The sequence below is a fragment of the Oncorhynchus gorbuscha genome, linkage group LG24 (assembly GCF_021184085.1).
Source record: "Oncorhynchus gorbuscha isolate QuinsamMale2020 ecotype Even-year linkage group LG24, OgorEven_v1.0, whole genome shotgun sequence".
Taxonomy (NCBI): Eukaryota; Metazoa; Chordata; class Actinopteri; order Salmoniformes; family Salmonidae; genus Oncorhynchus; species Oncorhynchus gorbuscha.
Window position 1 is genome coordinate 65,531,784 of NC_060196.1, and position 7,125 is coordinate 65,538,908.

A 7,125-nucleotide genomic window follows, 5' to 3' on the forward strand; every position below is an offset into this window, starting at 1 on the left:
GACCAGAGATGTAGGAGCTCTACTTTAGACCAGAGATGTAGGAGCTCTACTTTAGACCAGAGATGTAGGAGCTCTACTTTAGACCAGAGGCTTATGAGCTCTACTTTAGACCAGAGATGTAGGAGCTCTACTTTAGACCAGAGATGTAGGAGCTCTACTTTAGACCAGAGGCTTATGAGCTCTACTTTAGACCAGGGACTTGTGGGCTCTACTTTAGACCAGAGATGTAGGAGCTCTACTTTAGACCAGAGATGTAGGAGCTCTACTTTGGACCAGAGATGTAGGAGCTCTACTTTAGACCAGAGACGTATGAGCTCTACTTTAGACCAGAGACGTATGAGCTTTACTTTAGACCAGAGACATGTGAGCTTTACTTTAGACCAGAGACATATGAGCTCTACTTTGGACCAGAGACATGTGAGCTTTACTTTAGACCAGAGACGTATGAGCTCTACTTTGTACCAGAGACATATGAGCTCTACTTTAGACCAGAGACATATGAGCTCTACTTTGTACCAGAGACATATGAGCTCTACTTTGTACCAGAGACATGTGGGCTCTACTTTGTACCAGATAAATGTGGGCTCTACTTTAGACCAGAGACATGTGGGCTCTACTTTAGACCAGTGACATGTGGGCTCTACTTTAGACCAGTGACATGTGGGCTCTACTTTAGACCAGAGACATGTGGGCTCTACTTTAGACCAGAGACATGTGGGCTCTACTTTAGACCAGAGACATGTGGGCTCTACTTTAGACCAGAGAAATGTGGGCTCTACTTTAGACCAGAGAAATGTGGGCTCTACTTTAGACCAGAGACATGTGGGCTCTACTTTAGACCAGAGACATGTGGGCTCTACTTTAGACCAGAGACATGTGGGCTCTACTTTAGACCAGAGAAATGTGGGCTCTACTTTAGACCAGAGACATGTGGGCTCTACTTTAGACCAGAGACATGTGGGCCTGGTTAAAAGTCATCCACTATTAATGAACAGGGTCACTTTTGGGGACAGACCTGTTGTAATAACCATTGTTGCGCTATAAGTACCTCGAGATACAGGATCTTTACCTTTTTAACGGTCATTTTTAAAGAGTTCATATGCAGCAACCACAAAGGACATTTTAAAATGGAACTGACAACCATTCTTTCATAGCAAATTACATGTTAGAGTACATTCAGAATTCATTTTTTTCATTATTACTTTCACTAAACCTGCTTTCAAGGACAAAGAAAACAGCTTGTAGGTGCTTTATGATTGATTTTATACCAAAAGTACATTCCTCATGGACTTTCAGGAGTTCAAGATTTTTGAATTATCTTCAAATAGGATCATTCATCATCATTCATCTGATGACTTGAGGTTGTGTTTTATTTTCCCTCACGCCTCTCTGAAACATTTCTCTACGGCATCAACTTTTGAGCATAAAACGTTTAAGCAAACAGAAGCCAAAGCGTGGAGAGAGATGTGAAATAGTCTGAAATGAAAAACATTTTCTCAGCCTCTTGTCTGTTGTAATGTAGACCTCAGCTACGTCCCAAATGGAAACCCTATTCCCTACATAGTGCACTACATTTGAACAGTGACCATAGTGCGCTATGTAAAGAATAGGGTTCCATTCCAGACACAGCACAGCTGCCAGGAGTTTAAAAGGCCACACCAGTAGAAATACCCTTTCTTTTGTGCTGAAAGACGATGGGTAGAGCTTACCCATGATGTTGCAAAGATTTAAGTCAATAAGTCATTATTTTAGTCAAAGTATGATATATTAGGGCTTGAGGTGACGAATCCGAGCTGCCCACTTCGTGCCAATCTGTTAGAATGCATTGTCTTTCCTATAATATGACAAACACATTCATTTGTTTCAGGTTTGAGATTTATTTGAATGGACAGCCTTGTGTCCACCTGTCCTGAGCCATGGACAGCCTTGTGTCCACTTGTCCTGAGCCAAAGAGCCTTGTGTCCACTTGTCCTGAGCCATGGACAGCCTTGTGTCCACTTGTCCTGAGCCAAAGAGCCTTGTGTCCACTTGTCCTGAGCCATGGACAGCCTTGTGTCCAATTGTCCTGAGCCAAAGAGCCTTGTGTCCACCTGTCCTGAGCCATGGACAGCCTTGTGTCCACTTGTCCTGCGCCATGGACAGCCTTGTGTCCACTTGTCCTGAGCCATGGACAGCCTTGTGTTCACTTGTCCTGAGCCATGGACAGCCTTGTGTCCACTTTTCCTGAGCCATGGACAGCCTTGTGTCCACTTGTCCTGAGCCAAAGAGCCTTGTGTCCACTTGTCCTGAGCCAAAGAGCCTTGTGTCCACTTGTCCTGAGCCATGGACAGCCTTGTGTCCACTTGTCCTGAGCCAAAGTGCCTTGTGTCCACTTGTCCTGAGCCATGGACAGCCTTGTGTCCACTTGTCCTGAGCCAAAAAGCCGCCTTGTGTCCACTTGTCCTGAGCCACGGACAGCCTTGTGTCCACCTGTCCTGAGCCAAAGAGCCTTGTGTCCACTTGTCCTGAGCCAAAGAGCCTTGTGTCCACTTGTCCTGAGCCATGGACAGCCTTGTGTCCACTTGTCCTGAGCCATGGACAGCCTTGTGTCTACTTGTCCTGAGCCATGGACAGCCTTGTGTCCACTTGTCCTGAGCCATGGACAGCCTTGTGTTCACTTGTCCTGAGCCATGGACAGCCTTGTGTCCACTTTTCCTGAGCCATGGACAGCCTTGTGTCCACTTGTCCTGAGCCAAAGAGCCTTGTGTCCACTTGTCCTGAGCCAAAGAGCCTTGTGTCCACTTGTCCTGAGCCATGGACAGCCTTGTGTCCACTTGTCCTGAGCCAAAGTGCCTTGTGTCCACTTGTCCTGAGCCATGGACAGCCTTGTGTCCACTTGTCCTGAGCCAAAAAGCCTTGTGTCCACTTGTCCTGAGCCACGGACAGCCTTGTGTCCACCTGTCCTGAGCCAAAGAGCCTTGTGTCCACTTGTCCTGAGCCAAAGAGCCTTGTGTCCACTTGTCCTGAGCCATGGACAGCCTTGTGTCCACTTGTCCTGAGCCATGGACAGCCTTGTGTCTACTTGTCCTGAGCCATGGACAGCCTTGTGTCCACTTGTCCTGAGCCATGGACAGCCTTGTGTCCACTTGTCCTGAGCCAAAGAGCCTTGTGTCCACCTGTCCTGAGCCATGGACAGCCTTGTGTCCACTTGTCCTGAGCCATATACAGCCTTGTGTCCACTTTTCCAGAGCCAAAGAGCGTTGTGTCCACTTGTCCTGAGCCGAAGAGCCTTGTGTCCACTTGTCCTGAGCCATGGACAGCCTTGTGTCCACTTGTCCTGAGCCATGGACAGCCTTGTGTCTACTTGTCCTGAGCCATGGACAGCCTTGTGTCCACTTGTCCTGAGCCATGGACAGCCTTGTGTCCACTTGTCCTGAGCCAAAGAGCCTTGTGTCCACCTGTCCTGAGCCATGGACAGCCTTGTGTCCACTTGTCCTGAGCCATGTACAGCCTTGTGTCCACTTGTCCTGAGCCAAAGAGCCTTGTGTCCACTTGCCCTGAGCCATGGACAGCCTGGTGTCCACTTGTCCTGAGCCATGGACAGCCTTGTGTCCACCTGTCCTGAGCCAAAGAGCCTTGTGTCCACTTGTCCTGAGCCATGGACAGCCTTGTGTCCACTTGGTCTGAGCCAAAGAGCCTTGTGTCCACTTGTCCTGAGCCATGGACAGCCTTGTGTCCACTTGTCCTGAGCCATGGACAGCCTTGTGTTCACTTGTCCTGAGCCATGGACAGCCTTGTGGCCACTTGTCCTGAGCCAAAGAACCTTGTGTCCACTTGTCCTGAGCCAAAGAGCCTTGTGTCCACTTGTCCTGAGCCATGGACAGCCTTGTGTCTACTTGTTCTGAACCTACTGTCAAATGTATGACCATATTAAAGAGAGAGAGAGAGACAGAGAGAGACAGGCAGACAGAGAGAGACAGAGAGAGGAGGTATAACTGTCTGTAACCCACAGAGAGAGAGAGAGAGATAGGTTAGAGAGAGAGTGAGGAGTCTAGAGAGAGGGGGGAGGCTAGAGGTCATGATCAGATGAGCTCCTGCATTTTTTCAGCATTTTCTTTAAAAAAGATAGATTTAGATTTAGATTAACTTGGATTTTTTGTCAGGAACATATACAGGATGCTACCCTCTACAACATAACCTTCACTTCAAATAAAAACTCGAAACCTAAAATCTGATTTTGGACGGAATTACAGAATCACCTGGAATGTTAATAACTACCAATGATTTTTTTTCTATATAGCAAATTTTCTGGAAAACAACAGAAACCTGAAAACACCATCCAACCTGGAACTGAGTGAGTAATGTTTAGTCTGAAACTATATTCTATTTCCAAAAGCCAAGAAGAAAAATACACTACATTACTTTATAAGAACTGAATGCTAACATAATTCTGCCAAGCTTGATACAGCCTCAACTAGCACTGACGTGTCAAGTGAGAGGTGTCAAAGCCCTTTAGCCCAACAATGGCAGGAGAGTCAAACAGTCTACTCCAACTAAATGGAGAGGCCTTAGAAGCTCCCTCCCGCTGTAATTAAAATACAGTACCCTGTGCATGTAAAGAATGATAAGGCAAGAAAAGATTACAAAATGAAGCTCCTTATGGAAAATCAAGAGACACTTTTTGCTGACTATTACAAAAATGGGAACATCAGCAACCTCATCTTCCACACAAACCATCCCCTGGCATGGCACAGTGCTATATTAGCACACTACCCCCTTGTTAAGAGAGGGGGGTTAACGAGGGGTGGAAACTCAGGATACTTGACAACGAGGACCCTGAGTCAGCTAATATAAACCTCTATAAGTCTGGAACAGTAATGATACAGGGCAACCCCAAACAGTTTCAGCTGGACTTTCACCTAATCAAAGAATTAGCCCAGCAGGAGAAGCTCTCCCTTGAGAAAGACACCCCCACCCTGAGCGGGTCAGACCAGACCTCTTCATTATATAACCCCACAGACGAGCCACCCCCAGCGGAAGGTCAACCTCCCAGCACAGAGTACTACCTCATTGAAATGAAGGATAAATTCACCCAGCTGGAGGTAAGGCAGGTGGAGCTGGAACAGCAGGTGATTACACTCCAGTCTGCACAGACCCAGACAACAGTCCAGCCCTCTCTGAACCAGACCCGGAGAGCTGGAGGTGGAGAGAGACATATCTGCACTCTGGACAGTGGTGAGACAACTTCAACAGGAGAAAGAGCGGGAGCAGGAGAAGAACAGAGCACTAGAGGAGAGGATCAGACTGCTGGAGGAGAGGTTGAGGGAGATGGCGTGTGACAGAGAACAACCCACTAGAGAGGTGGCCAAGCCCACAGAGAAGCCAGCAGAACAGCTCACCTCAGCACCCAACAAAAGTCTCGATACCACAGCAGAACAGTCCACACCAGACCCTGACCATAGAAACGACACCACAGCAGAACAGACAAAAGAAAAACCCCAAGCCCAGCGGCTCTCACCCCCTCTGAGCACCCCCCCCCTGTCAGCCACCCTGATAGCCCTCCTGACAACCCCCCCCACACCCACTGAGGACATACTCAAGGCGCAGATTGTTCTCGCTATGGACTTAAATGGGAAATACAGAAAACTCTGTACTCTGTCTAAACTCTGGGGTCCAAACACCCAGCGCGCCCTAGACCTTCTGTCTGAGGACCACCTAGGTTCACCTAGCCACATAATAATACACACAGGCACAAAAGACCTGAGAGCACAGCAGGAAAAGGTGGCCACAGCACTGAAGGGAGGAGTGGTTATCTCGACCCTGCTATCACGAAAAGACGTCCACCCTGCCACAATACAGCGGGTAAATGCAAGTATTTCCCGTGACTGTGCCTCAAAACCAAATGTTTTCCTGGCCCACCACTCCACCCTGGACTTGAACAGCCTCTATGACCAGGTCCACCTCTACAAGGCAGCCGTGCCCACCCCAACACTACACACAGGAACAACAGATCAATAGACACCCCACCCAGACCAGCGAGACACCCTCCCAGACCTGCGGGACCCCCCCCCCCTGGACCTACACATAGAGGACCCACGCCAAGAGGAATTACATCCAGACCACAGCACCCCCAGCCACATCCACACCCCAACCCCAACCAATCAACACCCCCCCACATCAACCATGCCCACACCCCATTTAGGACCCCTCAGATCAGACCTATGCCCCTCCTGCTCACCCCATTGTCGTGGAAATGTCCTGTATTACCAAAATCCATGAGAGAGCAAACCACACACAAGTCAGAGTTATCATAAAGTTAATCTTTAATTACATGAGCTTCACCATAGCCCTGTGACTCTCAGATCAATTCAGTGCCCATAAATTAATTCTCTGAGAGTACTTACAAAACAGTCCTTAGTATCATTTATAGCAAAGACACACCCATCAAAACTCACATGACGAAAAACAGATCTTAGGAACATTATACAAAGAACCTTTTACCAGAAAAAAGGGTATCCCATAATTTATAGCATTAGCTATACATTATCGTTCAGTTTGGTCTCCTAAACCAAAGCTCTTGTCTCGTTCTTGGTACCACTTAGAACCAAAAACATTACCTCATCCAATGACATATATCAAATACACCCCTTCCTGGACAAGCTTACAGAGAGACGTGACTGGCACACAGACATTGTGGAGCCACCTAACTGGTTCCCCATTAATCACACCATCCCCTCACCTGGTTTAGGAATAGTTACACACACATTCACAGATAAGAATAACCTGACCTCTCCCCTCTCTGAGCCCAAGTAACTTTGCCACATAAGCATACTTGTAAAAATTAATAAAACATCTTATTTATAAATGTTACCTAAAGGATTCTGATTCTGCCACGACACCATGCACCCCACCACCACCATACACCCAACCCTCTATAACTCTACCCCTCCTCTATTAATAGGATGGAGTATCCTGGTGGTGGGTTGAGGGGGACAGGGTCTCGCCTGGTGGTGGGGTGAGGGGGACAGGGTCTCGCCTGGTGGTGGGGTGAGGGGGACAGGGTCTCACCTGGTGGTGGGTTGAGGGGGACAGGGTCTCGCCTGGTGGTGGGGTGAGGGGGACAGGGTCTCGCCTGGTGGTGGGGTG